This window comes from Apium graveolens, chromosome 9 (genome assembly GCF_009905375.1).
Source record: "Apium graveolens cultivar Ventura chromosome 9, ASM990537v1, whole genome shotgun sequence".
Classification (NCBI taxonomy): Eukaryota; Viridiplantae; Streptophyta; class Magnoliopsida; order Apiales; family Apiaceae; genus Apium; species Apium graveolens.
The window spans coordinates 68,101,887-68,120,346 of NC_133655.1; the positions used below are offsets into that span (position 1 = coordinate 68,101,887).

At 32.8% G+C, this 18,460-nt stretch overlaps 1 pseudogene; it reads right to left on the minus strand.

The window, feature by feature from the left end:
• Nucleotides 1–1,832: 1,832 nt before the first annotated feature.
• On the minus strand, nt 1,833–2,875 carry LOC141685299 (omega-3 fatty acid desaturase, endoplasmic reticulum-like; annotated as a pseudogene).
• Between the last annotated feature and the right edge of the window lie 15,585 nt (nt 2,876–18,460).

Here is an 18,460-nt window from a genome sequence, read left to right on the forward strand (position 1 = left end):
TAGTGCATTAAAATTATTTTACAACGAAAACTTTTTATTAAAAAATTATTTTAATATTACTGATATCCACCTTAAACTGACACTTCCAATTTTAAACATTATAAAACTTATTCTTCAAAAAAAAAAGATAATAAAATTAAAATATTTTAAAATTACAAAAATTACATTAATTATCAAAAGGTAAATATATACAAATAAAAATTATATAGTTATATTCAAAGTAGCATACATTTTAGTTCAATATCACCTGACCTCGCACTTTAAACTTTGAAAAAATAAATATATATATTTTACATATGTTATTTTAAAATATGTTATTTGACAACTATTATATTATATTTGATGTATACAATGCAAAAATATATATTAGTGCATTAAAATTATTTTGCAACAAAAATTTTTTGATAAAAAATTATTTTAATATTACTGATAGCCACCTTAAACTCACACCTCCAATTTTAAACATTATAAAATTAATTATTCAAAAAAAATAATAAAATAAAAATATTTATTTTCTCAACACAGTTTGATGTAAAAAAATTTAAAATTATATAAATTACATTTATTGTGAAAAGGTAAATATGTGCTATAGACAAATAAAAAGTATATCAAAATAGCTGAATTTTGATATTTAATTTAGTTCAATATTACTCGCCATGGCAACACCTCACACTTTAAACTTTGAAAATATATATATATATATATAAATACTCTACATAAGTTATTTTAAAATATGTTAATTGACAACCACTATCTTATATTTGATGTATACAATTTACAAAAGTAAACATTAGTGCATTAAAATTATTTTTCTAACGGAATTTAAAAATTCAATTTAATATTACTTATATTCACCTTACATTGACACCTCCTATTTTAAGCATTATAAAATTAATTCTTAGAAAAAATATTTTAAAATTAAAATATTTCTTTTCTCGACATAATTTGCTGTAAAAAAATTAAAATTACATAAAATATAACAATGATTTTGAAATGCAGATAAATATAATTTTTTTGAAAATGTAAACTGTGTATGCATATATTTTGAAATGCATAAAAATATCACATAAATATCACACTATCTCTTTTTAAAGTTTTTTGAGATTTTCATTAATTCATTCAATATTTGAGAATTAATATCAAAAGATAATTGACCTCAAAATCAATATTACACAAGGTTACATAATTTATCCAAACTTTTCATAGTTTAATATTGCACTTTTATCTTCATAATATTTTTTTGTACATAATTTGAATGAATTTAATAATTTTATTAGTTAAATATAATAAAAAGTATGCATATAAACTAAATTTATTATTTATATACTATGATACTTTTTAATCTGATTTTTTCAATAAAATGTAAAAATGAATAAACTTGTACTAAATTTATTATTTATATACTTTGCAATTTCTGTAACTATAAAAACGTCATTTTTTTATAAAAATAATTGATATATTAAAATAGAACACAGCGCCCTATAGTTCAAACCTCACGAAGAAGATACTAATACAATTATTAAACATAGCATGCAGTCTCACATACTCTTGGACCAAATATACTAAAGAAGAACCCGCTCACTATTTACTTTACTATTACAATCTTACATTACTTGGTCATAATTTAGAAAATTGAAGCTCACTAAGCAACAGTCTATAAATTAGAAAAAATCACCGACACTAACACGAAATATGGCATTACAGTTAAACTTCAATTCATTCCTCTAGCATTAGCTTCCTCCATCATTGCCAATTATATTAGCACTTCTTTGCATGATAGATGATACAAGGTGCAATATCACTGCAATTTAATAGTATTAACTGCAGTAGTCCTAGCCAAATGTATTAGCCATGTAGCCAAGGAAAGCTAGCATTGCAGTCCAACACAATGTCGACGTTACAACCAAATTCTTCTCACTCAGGTGAAATATATCACTATATGGGTTGAACTGTGAATCTTTCTTCCCTGGACTTTTGCTGATATGTTATTTATGCAGATTATACGTAGAAATTATGAGCTTTTATATTCTAAGAACTTAGAGACAAATGTTAGCTTCTATCAAAACAGAGATAATTTCTCACCAGATATAAAGATATGCAAATATGGGAAAAGGAATCTTGAATCTCAGAAGTTTAATGTGGACTAACAGACTTTTGTATATCTTTTCTGGTAGCTGAAACCAAAATAAAAAACATTGATGCACATTTTATTATAAGGAACTGTGAAAAAACAATTCTTGAGTTATAAGTATGAGAGTGAAGAAACTTTACAAGAACCCAAGATTCATCCTTCTCAATATTTTCATGGTTCTGGTGGTGAGTTCTGTGGCTGATTCTCCTCCAGGAACTCACCTTTGTAATATTTTACAATATTATGTAATGCTCAGAGTTTCTAATTACAAGTTTAGATTGATTAACATACCATCCATGGTGCACAAGAATTGAAGAATATGTTATTCAATCTTGGATTATCAGAGAAGCTTCCATGTCCATTATGATATCAAGAACCAGATACAAGTCAACTCACTCTATAAAAATAGTTAAAATAAATGGAAAAACAAGAAAAATTTACCAATCATGGCCAAGAACAAAGATTTCCCGGAACATGGTCCCAGAGCTAGCCAATAAAAAGGCCAGAAATCCCAATTGTGCAAGTGCAATGCCATCATCAGCAATACCAAAATAACAACAAAATCCCTCATGACATAACTAACAGACCTCCAAGGATTCTTAGCCCAACAACGCTTGGAAATAGTACAAACATATTATCAATACAAAAAACAACACTAAAATTACATAAAGAAAGGAGTACAGAGATGAATTAAAAGAAAAACAGAAAAAAGAAGAACTATGATGTACTAACCTGTTTGTTCATTAGCAAATTAAACTCAATTAAAATCTACATGTAACCTGCAAAAAGAAAGAGAGAAAATAAGATTCCGAGATTTGAAATTTGAGAGAAGAAGAATAACAGACGTATATATATCAATAATTTAACTCAATTTACAAATCAAAGAGTGATAGTTTCTATAGATAAGTATGAAATTTAAAATTTAAAAATATAACAAATATAGGAGCAAATCATGCATGATTGATTAGTCTAAAATCTTTTTCAATAGATAGCTTGCTTTTTGAATTTCAAATTATAAATGTAGATTAAGAATATTTATACAAATATACCAAATCAATACAAAAAATTAATACTAAAATTACAAAAAAGAAAGAGTAAAAGAGACGACATATCAAATCAATACAAAAAATTATACTAAAATTACAAAAAAAAAAGAAGTAAAAAGTCGAATAAAAAGAAAAAAATTGAAAATAGAAGAATGAGAGATATAAATGTCTGATGTAATTTGAAATAGTGGTTTTTGAAGGTAGATATATTTGAATAGATAGTTTTATCGTATTCGTGGCTAAAATTGTGGATCTTAAGTAGCACACTTATAATATTAATTGGGTAATTTAATTGGATATGAGATAATTAAGGAAATTTGAATTTCAAAAAAAAACAATTGAATGTGTAAATAAAGAATGAGAGGAAATAAGGAAACCAATAATTATCATTGAATTAGTGTTGTAACAGATGTGAGAAAATCATGCAAATCTTTCCTTAGATAAGATGTTTAAATTTTAAAATTCAAAACTTTTCCATGTTAATGTTTTGATGGGTAAAAAAATGGGTAAACTTATATGGATATATCCATGGATATATAGATTTTATACTTAATATGGGTCATGGGTAAATTTTGTGGATATATCCATGGATCTAGTGATTTTATACTTAATATGGATTATGGGTAAAAAAAATTACCCATTTGGAAAATGGGTAAATTAAGGAGTACACTTTAAGAATATATACATGATATAAGCATTGTGAACATTGTTATATCATTCGCATAACCAAGCAGCTCTCAAGGATATTTGCTCATTCTTTCGAGAGAGCACGTTTGTAATCAGTTTTTATCTGTTAATATAAAAACTTTTGATTCTGTTGAAGCTTTGTCGAACTGATTGTATTCACCCCCCCTCTACAGTTGATTACAGGCCTAACAATTGGTATCAGAGCTTGTTGTTAACGTACAAATAGTTTAAGATCTAAAAATCAATCAACAATGTCAGACAAAGAAGAAGAAACACAGAATCCAAAACCACCACCACCAGCCACATCACAGATTAACATCAACATGGGTATGTATGAAGCAATCAAAGTGCCAATCCTGAAGATGCATGAATATCCAATCTGGAAAGTTAGGATGACCATGTGTTTGGGAGCCACATATCCTGAATATCTAAACAAGATTTATGATGGTCCTCATAAACCAATGAAGGTAGCTATTTCTGTTACAGGAGAACCAGAGAAGATGATAGACAAAGACATAAAGGACTATAATCTTGAAGATCTTTCATCTATTATGAAGGATGCTAAGGTCAGACACATCTTGCACAACAGTCTTGAAAGTGTTATGTCCAATAGAGTTATTGGATGTAAGATAATAAAAGAGATATGGGATGCTTTAGAGGTAAAGTGTCAAGGTACAATTGCTATAAAGAAGAACAGGAGAACGGTACTTACTCAAGAATATGAGCACTTTGACTCAAGAGACAATGAGTCCTTAACTGAGATCTATGACTGATTTCAGAAGTTGTTGAATGACTTATCTCTTGCCAACAAAGAATACGATTTGGAGGACTCAATCATTAAGTTCCTACTTGCTCTCCCTAAAAAGTGGGACTTTAAAGTCACATCAATAAGGGATAACTATCAACTTGATAACACACCTCTAGATGAGATCTATGGAGTTTTGAAAACTCATGAACTAGAGATGGAGGAAAGAAGCAAGAGGAAATGATCTAAATCTAGACCAGTTGTGTCACACCCCCAACTTAACAATAAATAATATATAACTATTACAATATTTAAAAGAAAGTAAATATAACTGAATCCAAGATCTTACAGTTTAGGATTTGGAACATCCCAACACTACCATCTATTACAACGAGTTTTAATATCGAGTCCTCACACAAAACTATCTCTTATTCTACCTGAGCTCGGACATACGCATCGGCATCACAAGTCTTACGTGTTGTCTGCTTGAATCTAACCATAGCTGCTAGTTGTAATATCAGGGTTAAAGCAAGGAGTGAGCCAAATGCTCAACAAGTGCTAAGCTTAAAGTCCATGGTTCCCCTGTTTTTCTGGGCAGAAAATGCCCTGACTTGAACTAACTTGTGACACATGATTCTAACTCAAATCCTATGAACTATGGCTGGAAAAACTCCTCTGAAACTCCCTCTAACTAAGGCCCAACTGGGCCTAATGAGGGCCTACCTATGACATGGTCAAAACTTCCTATTTCTAAGTTGCAAAAAAATTGTCCCCTGCTGGACAGATTTTGTGATTTCACTCGTGCACCTAACCAAACGACTTACAATCCTCCAACAAACACCTAAAACCTTTTATATGCTCCTAGTGCTAGCTTCTGGTGGCTTGGGCCTCAAATTGCACAACAAATACTCATTCAAAACTTCCCCATAAACTAGTGCATCAAATCTGGAAAAATGCAAACACTAACTAATCCCTTTCCACCTTGACTCCCACTTATTAACCAAGCATCCAACCTTTACTAAAGCAAACCTAGTGCATCAACATCCTAAAATAGTGCCTCAACAGGAGGGGAGATCATCCATGCCCAAGAACATCAACATGCAAATAAAAATATAACATGCAACTCATGGAAAACACTTAACAAGATTTCGGCTAAAGCATAAAGTTTAAATTCTTGCAAATTCGACTTATACCTATTACTCTTCCTTAATAATCATGAAATATATCTTCTCTTATCTATTAATAAGAAATATATCATGGAAACAATGTATCTCAAGTACAAATATTTCGAAATTATAGATTTTTAAACATAAAAACATGATTTCGAAAAGAGTAGCATGCACAACATGGTTGATCATCATATTAACGTCTTAAAACTAGCATGCATGGCTAAACATGATTATATAATGAAATTTCAGTAGAATGCAAAGGTTTTTAAAGCATGGTTTCTCCATAAAACACTTAGTTAACACATATGTAAAATATATCTCATAGATAGCTCTTGGATTCACAAGAATCAAGAGTTTCTCTTTGGAGATCACACAAAAGCTACACATGCAACCATGAAACTTCATCTCCCAAATCACAAAACTCTTGGGAAGTATATAAAATAAATGTAGGTGGAAGAATTACACTAATGAAGATGAGAAATGGGATGGAAAATGGAAGGGAGTGGGGGAATGGGGCTTCGGCCGAGAGCAAAAGGGAGGGAGGGGATGAGAGAAAAATGAGGTGTGTTGGAGTGTGGAGTGAGTGAAAAATGACTTCCCCCACTTTGTTTGTTTTATGTTTTGTTTGACAAAGAAAATGAGTGGAAATGAGAATGTACAAGAATGACCTCTAGCTAAAGTTAGGCCATTTTGCATGCAAGGTTAATGTGGTAATTTGGTTAACAACAAATGAGTTAGTGGGGTTGGAAAGGTCTCATTTGCCCTTTGATAGAATGGGAGAGTTATTTGCATGCAAGGGCTTCCATGTAATTTGCTAATTATAACAAATAAATTTTTAAAGATTTATTTTTATAAAATAAAATACAAGTTCAAAAATTATAAAATTTATACCATAAAATAACTTAGATTTTTAGAAATTTTATAAGATCGCTTTTGAAATTTGCGAATGAAATAACTTTTAAAAGAAAATTTTTCCAAGGTTTAGAATATTCCTTATAAATCAAAAATAAGGGAAATAATTAAACCCTAGCTTTGAAAAATCATATTCTACATAAAGCAAATTTATAATGCAGAATTTTCATTCACACAAACGTACAATCATTAAGTATATTAGCATTCGGCTCTAATATTATACAAAGTCCACAAATAATATTACATAAAATGTCGGTCGTAACATTGCACTCAAGGTTGATGAGAAGTCAGAGGAGAAAGCTAGGAGGAAAAGCTACTCCAAAGGGAAAGTCATGAATGCAAAGTCAGATACTGAATCATCAAATTCTGATGATGACTAAAATACTGATAATGAATCAGATACTGACAGTGATTGCAACGACTGAGAAATTACGTTTGTATTATATCTTAATAAAGATGGTTTATGTGTTTTAATATGTCATTAAGTGTATTGAGTTATAAAACCCTAGTTGTTATATGATACGTGTGTTCTGCTTTGTCAGATTGTATCTCAGATAATTATCGGGTGTTTTATTATGAGTTAAATGCTTTTATATCAAAAGTTGTACGGCCCAAACAGTGTTTTAATAGATGATATTTCATAAAAATGATTGGCCTTATTTTTCCTAGTATGCCTTATACCATAGTGATATTCCGAACATCCAGTCGTTTTACAAATTTTCTCATTTCGCGAAAAACGATTTCATGCTTGTGATCCCTACTTTCTATTCGCAGTATCATTTTCATGTTTAATATTGTCGATTTTTAATTTTAAAAATTAGGGTTCATACCTTGAATTAGGGGTTTTGATTAGTAGGGTTATTAAATGTTATTATTTATTGGAATTGCTTGATATTGACTATTACAATCGATTTGTGCCCATATTTACATCAAACGATTCATGGATGTTAGTGATCGAGTTTTTAATTTTTATTAATATTCAATAAAAATTTATGGATTGGTGTTTGATTGGGGATATAATTGAATGATCGCAATAGATTATAGGAGTCCTTGGCTTTGATTTGGTATATATATTGTAAAGCGTCGAACTGATTATCGAGGAGGCCGTTTTTCCGATTGAACCGCCGGAGTAATTCGGGTTTTTGGTCGGAGTTCGCCGTGGGGGGTGCTCGGATGACGTGAACAGGACGGGGGAACAACTGCTTCACAAGGGAATCAAACCGGAGGAAGAAACTGAAGAAACGACCCTGTTTTTGACTTGAATCGGGACTCACCAGAACAGGGGATGACCGCCGGATTTTTTTCCAGATTCCGGCGGGTCAACCCTGTTCTTGCGAACCCGATTTCAGCCCGTTAACCCATAATAAAAACCCAGTTTTAATCTTTTAAAACCCGATTCATGTTCCTGATTTCTGTTTTTAAATTCCATTTTCTTTTTTTCTCTTTTTATTTTATTCTTTTATTTTACTTTTATTTTATAAAATCCTAATCCTAAATTGATTATTTTAATTATTTAAATAAATCAATTAATTAATTTGATTTATTTTATAAATAAATTCAAACTATTTTCTTAATTTAAAAAATCCGAAAATTATTTATTTATTTATTTACTTATTTCCGAATTACTTATTATTTATTTAAATTGATTAATTATTTTGTTATTAATCAATTTAATTGAATAATTTGCAATAAATCCAATTTAATCCCAAAAATTAGGGAAAATCATTTTTAAATTTGATTTTTCCTAAATAGTTATTTAAAAATATATTTGGGGTTCAATTATTTTTGAATAATTAGTTATTTTGAACAATAATTTATTTATTCTTGTTTATTGCATAGTAATTGAACTGTTTATCCGATTTAATCGAAACGAAAGCCATTAGACTCAGAAAAATGACCTGATTTCATTAAAAATAATTTTAACCCTTAATTCATTTCGGGGATGAGTCAACTTTCGATAGTTATTTATATCAAGCCTTATTATTTATAATACGAGTCTAATAAATCCCAGAAAATTAGGAAACGAGTCAAATATTATTTATTAATGCAAATATAGATCTGATTTCGATTCTAAAAATATTTTTGAGTCTAAATTAATTATGTGCTTTATGTGCTATGTGATTTATGTGAGTACTTGAGTCCTAAATGCTAGATAATTTATATACGAGTCAGATAGATTCGTATGGGTAGACGATAAGGGCTACGTGATCTCAGTCTGAGATACGATTACGATGTCAGTCAACTAAACGAGTATCTTTCTTTGATAGATTCAACACCAACAAGGCGGATCAAGCCAGAGTTAGGGAACTGTGAACTACCCGAAGTAAATTATATACCAGTCAAGTTTTTCCCCTATTCTAAGTTTAGAATAGTGAATTGCTTCCAAATTTCCATGGCAGCTATACCCTGATAACCCTTGTTCACAAATACTGATACACAATTGTTGTTCATTTTTCATAATTCGTTTCGATTCCTGCTTTTTTCTAATTCATTGAATCCTTTATTCTTATTCCAATAATTATATACACATATATACATATACTCTGATATATTCTGATATTGGGATATATCAAAAGCATATTGATTGTTCTGGATGCTGATCCATGGACTGGATGGTTACGATGCGGGCCGAGTATGAACTGAACCCTTGAATATTAGGCCATAGTCCCTGGGTACCCTATATATTGGTGGGTCTATGTAGTTGGGTATAGATTCGCGCTATTTCCTGACTGATCAGCAGGTTATAGTGCATATGTTAGTTTTTATGTCCAATCTAATTCATCTGATACTCGCCGATATCGGTCTTCATTATTCCCTGTAGAAACAAGTGGTTACTCGAACAATCAGAGTACCGGTTCATTTAACATTCTCTTTACACTATATATATATATATTGCAGGCTTGTTGAGCAATTATGGCTCACCCCTATTATTGTTATTCACCTTGTTTTTCAGTTAAAGCCGAGAATGAAACATATCCGTACCCGAGTGGTCAAGCAGCGGGTTAGACATCGGGACCCTCTGACACCAAGGGTGTTAATTCTAATCCCATAAGAGAGTTTTGAGATGCCTGTGCAGGTGTAGTGGAAGTAGATGTAGATATGTTTGAATAAAAGAAACTTAGTTTAAAATTTGTGTAGATAATGGTTTGTAATAAAGAAGGCTTGTAAGACTATTTATTTGGATTGTTGTAATAAAGATATTACGTTGTTCTTATTTTCACACCTTAACCTTAAAAGATCCTGAGTAGTAGTATCAAGGGGTTATTATCTGTTTATTATTATTATTGTACATGTATAATAGAGTAACTAGTGGCAATAATACCGTAGATTTATACCCCAGATTTTGAGGGTGTTACAGTGATCATAACAACAATGAAGACATGGATCAAATGGCTTCCCTACTAGTTAAAAGCTTAAAAAAGATGGTCTATAAGAACTTCAAGAAAGGGAGAAGATTTTCCAGAAAAGGTTCCAGTTCCTCAAACTCTGATAAGAGGAACAACATCAGAAATACTGATTGGAAGGAATCAAGATCTGGAAAACTTGACAAGTAAAAGGGAGATGTTTCAACTGTGATAGAATTGGACACTTTGCAGCTGACTACAGAAAACCCAAAGCTGAGAAGAAACAAGCCTTGATCTCAAAAAAGAGAAACTGGGATGATTCATCAGATTCAGATGGAGTCAATTATGCTCTCATGGATAATGCTGATGTTGAGGCTGATAATGCAGAATTAAAGGTACCTCAAACTGTTCTTGCTTTTGATACTGATGATATCAATGAATTAAGATTATTTTTTAAGACTCTGCATATTAGTTATAGGGAACAAACCGTAGAGAATAATAGGATAAAGAGTGAAAAATCTGAGTTAAAGAAAAGGAATCATCACTTAGAAATTGAGTTGCTTTTTATGCTAGAAATTCAAAAAGAAAGAGATAATATTATTTATATTAAAGAAAAATTATTAGAAAAACATACTTATCTAGAGAAAGAGTTAGCTAAAGAAAGAGAAGTTATTAAAATTTGGACTAACTCAGGAAAAACAACTTAGGAAATTTTAGAGAATGGCTGTTGGGGTTAGGATTAGGATATTCTGCTAGATCTAATTCTGATAAGAAAATTGGAAAAGAAATTGAGAAAACAGAACCAATAAAAACTGATAGCAAGGTCAATCTGAACAAGATTAAAATAAATACCATGAAGTTTAATCCAAGTGTTATTACTGTCAAGTCAATCCATGAGAAAGGTACAACCTTAGCACCTAGATCAAACTGATAAGAGTGAACATGTTCACACAAAATCAGTAAATATTGGTTCAATGACTCAGAAACAGCTTAAGGAAAAGCTGAAGGATTTACACATGAAATACAAGAAAAAAATGCCTAGGAAAAATATGAATGTAAAGGTAGGTGTTAATAAGAATGGAAATTATGTAACATCACCTAATACACCTAGAAAGGCCTGTTCAAACTGTGGTAGCCCTAATCATCTTGCTAATTCTTGCAGGAATAATAAAGAGATAAATGTTGTTCCTTTCAAATCAGAGTTTAGGAATATTAGAGTTAGATATAAACCACAGAGTCCTTGTTTTCATTACGGTAGTGTTTGGCACTCTATCTATTCATGTAAAGAGTATCACAGTTTGTATTATGACTATTATAAACTGAAACCCTCTTTAATTAAAGCAAAATCTGTATCTGCATGTATAAATACTGATAGTAAGAATGCTAACATAAACTCTGATAAAAAGTCTTCTGCTGCATATGTTAACAAACTTAAAGAGGCCAAAGAATCCAAGCAAGCCTAGGTCCTTAAAAACACTAACCGATTCCAACTATTGATTGTAGGGTAACAGGTTGAACACTCTAGTCTTGGACAACGGATGCTCTAGACACATATCTGGTTATAAATCCCTGCTATTAGAATTTGAGGAGAAGGCTGGCCCAAGTGTTTCTTATGGAGATGGCAACTTAGGATATGGAAAAATCAAAATTGGAAATGTCATCATTGAAAATGTAGCTCTAGTTGCAGGACTCAAGCATAATCTGATCAGTGTGAGTCAAATCTATGACAGAGGTTACCATGTCAACTTCTATGAGGAGCATTGTAAAATTGTCAGTAAGACATGGTAGTTTATATAAAGCCAGGTTCTCCACAAGTTCTGATGAATCAGAAGTTTTTCTACTGAGTTGAGTATCTATGGTAGATAGCTGGAACTGGCATAAAGACTTTCTCACCTCAAATTCAACAATATCAATAAAATTGTGAGGAAAGATCTTGTGAGAGGATTTCCCAATATAGTGTTTACTCCTGATGGATTATGTGACTCATGGCAGAAAGCCAAGCAAAGGAAAACTTCTTTCAAGAGTAAAATTGAATCCTCCATTCTTGAACCATATCATCTACTTCAAATTGATCTCTTTAGTCCAGTGAATGTTATGTCAATCGCCAAGAAGAGGTATGCACTCGTAATTGTTGATGAATATACAAGATACACATGGGTGTATTTTCTTCACACCAAGGATGAATCTCCATCCATTCTTCTTGCTCATGTGAGGGGGCTGGAAAAAGGATCAACATACAAAGTGAAGATCATCAGAAGTGATAATGGAACTGAATTCAAGATTAGATCTATGGAAGAGTTCTGCAAACTCAAGGGGATAAAATAAGAGTTTTATGTTCCTGGAACTCCACAACAAAATGGAGTTGTTGAAAGAAAAAATAGAACTCTTATAGAAGCTGCAAGAATAATGCTAGAAGAAGCAAGATTGTATACCTACTTCTGGGATAAGGTTGTGTAAACTGCTTGCTTTACACAAAATGCAACATTGATCAATAGGCATGGAAAAATACCATTTGATATGGTGAAGGGAGAGAAGCCAAATTTGAAGTATTTTCATATATTTGGTTATAAGTGTTTTGTTCTCAAAACTCATCCGGAGCAGCTGACCAAATTTGATCTAAAAGCTGACGAAGGAATTTTTGTGGGATATCCATTGTCTACAAAAGCCTTTAGAGTTTAGAATCTGAGAACAAGAATAGTCACGGAATCTATACATGCATCTTTTGATGACAAGAAGATAACAAGTCTAGAAGATGCAGATGACCATGACAAATTGATATTTGAAAATGAAATGCTTTATGCAGTAAATCCAGATATCACTCAAAGCTCTGATGTTCCACATAACATTGGAAATTCTTCTAACACCGAAGCATATGTTGAGGGGGAGCAACATGATTCAAATCCAGAGACTACTATAAGTGATTCAACTCATAAAACATAATTAGAAATATCATCAGACTCATTTTCCTTAAACTCTGATGAGTCAAATGCTGATAACAATTGGAACACTGATTCAGGGGGAGCATCAGGAACTAATAATGTTACTAAAAAATATATAATAGAGAGTTCATGAATCAAGGGGGAGGTTCGTCTTCAAGGAGTCAACTTTCATCTGTAGGAAAATGGTCTAAGTCACACACTTGACTTAATCATTGGAAACCCTGACAACGGTGTAACAACAAGAAAAGCCACTCAAAATGAATGTCTCTACCATTCTTTTATAACTCAAACTGAACCCAAGAAGGTTGAAGAATCTCTGCAAGATGGTGGCTAGATTACAGCAATACGAGAGGAGCTCAATGAATTTGAAAGGAACAAAGTCTGGACTGTTACGACCGGTATCTTCGTGTAATATTATTTGTGGATTTGGTATAATATTAAAGCCGAATGAAAATATATTCAATGATTGTACGTTTGTGTGAGTGAAAATTTATGCATTATAAATTTGCTTTATGTAGTATATGATTTTTCAAAGTAAGAGTTTATTTAATTTCTTTATTTTTGATTTATAAGGAATATTCTAAACCTTGGAAAAATTTTCTTTTAAAAGGTATTTTGTTCACAAATTTTGAAAATTATTTTATAAACTCTCTAAAAATCCAAGTTATTTTATGGTATAAATTTTATAATTTTTGAACTTGTATTTTATTTTATAAAAATAAATCATTATAAATTTTAGTTGTCATATTTAGCAAATTACAAGAAAGCCCTTGCATGCAAACCACCCTCTCATTCTTTTCAAGGACAAAGAGGACAATTCCAACCCCACTAACTCTTATTTTCTAGCCAATTTCCTTCTTTACCCTTGCATGCAAATTCAATCAAGTTCAAGTGGAAGGCTAATCATGTCAATTCCTAATTCCACTCACTTTTGCCAATACAAAAACCATAAAACAAGCAAAGACATGATCATTTCACTTCACTCACCACCACACTTTCTCCTCCTTTCCCCCTCCCTCTCTCACTCTCGGCTTTTAGCCGAAACCCCCCTCCCCATTTTTTTTTCTTCATTCCTCAACCAAGCTTCTACTCTTTACATAAGAAAATGTTACTTCCCATACCATGATCACTCATATTTCAAAGAGTTTTGAGTAGAAAGTTTAAGTTTAAAGGTTGCATGTAAAGGTTTTAGTGAAACTCAAAATACAACCTTGATTCTTGTGAGTTTAGGGTTGTTTTTGAGAGGACTACAAGGAATGGATAAGTGCTAAGTCTTGAGAAGGAAACTCTTGATGATTAAATGGCCCTTCCCATCCATTTCATTCGGCCATGACCATATGGGAGCCGAATGAATGGTCCTTGAGATCATTCTTGTTGTTTTGCTCAAATTTTGCATGTTTATGTGATAATGACTTGAATTTTGTGGTGAAAATTTGATAAAACTCCTTGCATGCTAAGTGATCATCTAGGTATAGCTCATGCTAGGCTTGCATGTCAATTTTATGGTAGAATATATGTAGAAAATGTGTTGTTTTGGTTTGCAAAACCCGAGGACATGCATGCATATGGATTTCTCTTAGAATGTTGTAAGATTTTGATCATTAGGAAAGATTTTATTAGTGAGCCTTAATTTAAGTAGGAATAATGTGTTAATATTGATTTATGCTTCTTGTTGCATGGTAATAATTCGTGGTTATCTTTTATAAAATGCATATCTTGTGGTTTCAAAAACTTAATGAGTGGTGAGTTGAGAAATGTGATCTCTTTTGTTTTGCCATAATTGTACCTTAGGTAAGGATGATCTCACCCAAGGTTATTTTCAGAATAAGGGAGTTAGTTCAGTAGATTACCATGTATAAGTTTTGGTTTAATTATTGGGATGTTGGTAGTTGAGTTTGTCAAGTCAAAACCTTGGAGAAATGAGAGTTAAAGTTTCTGCAGAAAATCAGTTTAGTACCCTGAGGTTTAGAGTGAGTTTTGACCATGTCATTGATGTGCATTTTGAGGCCCAAGCCACCAGAAGTTAGTATTGGGAGTATATAAAAGGTTTTAGGAGTTGGTTGGAGGTTTGCATATCTTTGGTTAGGTGCACAAGTAGAATAACAAAATCTGTCCAGCAGGGGACAGTTTTGTTGCAATTTAGAAATAGGAAGATTTGACCATGTCATGGGTAGGTCCTCATTAGGCCCTATTGGGCCTTAGTTAGAGGGAGTGTCAGAGAAGTTTTTCCAACCATAGTTCATAGGATATGAGTTAGAACCATGTGTCACAAGTTAATTCAAGTCCGGGCATTTTCTGCCGAGAAAAACAGGGGAACCTTGGACTTTTAGCTTAGGCCCAAGAAGGCCCAAGCTAGGCCCTTGAGCCACATCAAGTTTGTGAGATGCCCTTAGGTCAGGAGAGTCTTGTGTAAAAGTTTTGAAGGAAAAATTGTAGTTTAAGAGTGCCTAATGCACTCAAGAAACTATAGTTGTCATTCTGAAATTTGCACCAGTGAGCGCTTTCACTTATCACATAGTTTTAGAACACTTAGAAGTGAGTATTAGGTCGACCACCATAGTTGTAAGATGGTATAAGGTCAGTAGAGCTAAAGGAACAAGTGAAGGTCAATAGGTTTTGGATAATTTAGGAAAGGCACATGGAGTTAGGAAGCCAAAATTAGAAGACCTTGTCTAGTTTAGCGACCAAGTGACTTAAGATGTGAGTCGAGATCATCCAAGCCTAGTGTTGCATTATGGTATATATGGTGTTATTTGGTGTTAGTATATGATATGTGAATATGTGGCTATGTGTGTACTTTTGTAATTTAAAAGTGAATATAAAATTAAGTGCGTATAGGCCTAAGTGCCATCCGTATTTAATTTCAAGTTGTAAATAGGTTAAGATGGTAAGAATATATTATAATGAGGATTATTATTATTATGTAGGATCTCGAGACGAGGGAAAACTTGCCATAAAGGTCGAGTGAAGCTCCAGTTGCTCCTACCAGCCAGACCAGACCAGCCTTTCTCAAGGCAAGTGATTCAACTTGACCTTCGTATTTACTATAAACAGTTCATATATATATTGATGCAATTATTCTGAGTCATTTGATATGTTTTAAATCAAGCGTATCTTTTGTTTATCTTTGAATTATATAGAAATGCCATGAACCCTCGAGTATGTATTGCAAGTAGTTCAAAAGCCTTTTCATGATAGTTAAATGCCATGATAAAATGAAGAGTTGATATATTACTTGATTGATCCTCTTGATTAACATGCTGATGATTCCTAAGTATTGATATCTCGTCCTGATACTTGAATCCCTATAGAACCTTATCTTAAACCCTGAAAGTCAGAAACTTATCAAAGTGATCCCTCATTGATTGATACCCCTCTTTCTTATCCTAAAGCTTGATAACTCTGATATATCCTGAGCTAAAGAATCATTTCTTCATACCTTAACATCCATAGTATTCATGAAGCTTATCTTCTTGATGATCCAACACCTGTACCTTAACGAGAAGCCATTGCTTTAAGCCCAGTTTGGCATTACCCCTTTATATTATCCATTAGTCTCACTAAATTTTCCTGTCCAAGTTCTGAGATATGAAAACCTTTTGGTTACCCTAATAGAGTAAAATTTTGTAAATCATGGCCCTGAGATTTAGTACCATATTTCCCGTGTTTCGAGTTGATCTATAATCCCTTAATAAAAATATTTACTGTTTAAAGAGATTTTATTATAATTCGGCATCAGTTTTTGAAATAAATAAAATATGGGTTTTCAGTCCCAAAGGGGGATAAATGTTTTCCTTGAATAGTGGATCTGGACTGAGACGCGAGTCCTTTCCACACTGATATTAGGCTTAAAAGTTGCCTAGGGATTCCCGTTAATGTTTTAGAACCCAGCGAGGTTGGGGATTACTTCGCGACTGATCACCGGCTGTAATCCGTAGTGTCATAAAATGATTTTGATTAAGACATGATTTTAAAATTGTTTTGATACAAGCAAAATGATGCCATCTCACATAGTTTTATCTCTCGTTACCATTGGTAATGTATTTCCATTGTCATTCTTTAATGTATATCTCGATTTATGTTTTGTGTCGTACTGTTAGCACTTGTTGAGCATTTGGCCCACTCCTTGCTTTACCCTGATATTACAGCTAGCAGCTATGGTTAGATTCAAGCAGACTGCCCGTAAGACCTGTGATGCTGATGCTTATGTTCGAGCTCAGGTAGAATAAGTAATAATAGTTTGTGTGAGGACTCGGTACTTTTAATCAGATGTAATAGTTGGTAGTGTTGGGCTGTTCCAAACCCTAAACTGTAAGATCTTGGAGTTGGTTGTGTATTCTTCCTTTAAAATGTTGTAATAGTTATATTTAATTTGTTGTTTAAGTTGGGTGCGTGACAGGTTTTGGTATCAGAGCTACGGTTTAGAGTCTGGACAGGCCAAATAGGTTATAGGATATGTGTGTAGGTTATGGATAATATGCGATAGAGTAGGTTAAGTAAATTATTATTAATACTCCTCTTATTGGTTGTCAGCAAAGGGCGCATTCCTCATCATCCTCTGGGTCGGACGACACTATTGCTTTCACAGTGTATGCTGAGTTGAGGCGCGAGTTTGACATGCTTCAGGGCAAGTATGACCGACTGATAGACCGACTGAAGAACGTGTATCCGGACAGCCGAAACTACGAAGGGAAGCCCAAGGAGCAGATGACCGCGAGACTTGAGACCTTGGTTCAGTACGTCAACACTATGCTTGAAGAGATGCCAGCGCACCGGGACCGTACCAGCCAGTATGTCATTCAGATGGTGGCGGATGAGCTCCAGAGCATTGTGAAGACGCTTCGAGAGGAAAAGACTACCAAGCCCCGTTCAAATGGAGTGGAGCCTTAGTTCTTTCCATTTACCTTTCATGTTGTTGTACTATCAGACTCTATGGAATCCCCAGTTGTTTCCGTTGTTTCCTTTAAATAAGCCTGTTATTCCTAGAATCAGACCTTGTCCTAATCCTATGTATTATGACCTTTAAAATTTCAATAATTATGTGCTATTGTTCCGTTTGCTCTCAACTGTTATTTTATGTTTTTATTATCATATCTGCTTAATTTGGAAACTTGACCCCATATGTAAATGAGAATGCCATGCGATACCCTCGAATCATTTTATCATCCATATCTGTTTTGACACAACTCTTATTTCAGGATCATGCCTCCCAAAAAGAAGAACCCAACAACCACATCCACCACAGACCCAAATATTCTTCGACTACTGGAAACTATGCAACAGCAAACCAATGCTATAGCTCAACAATAACTAACTCTTCAACAACGAATTGAAAACCAAGATAACCGTGAGCCACACCAACCACCTGAACCACCAGTACCACCTAGACAAATTGTCACTTTCAAGGCTTTTCAGAATGTGAATCCACCTGTATTTCATGATACTACTGATCCAGTGATAGCTAACACATGGATCAAGGAGATGGAA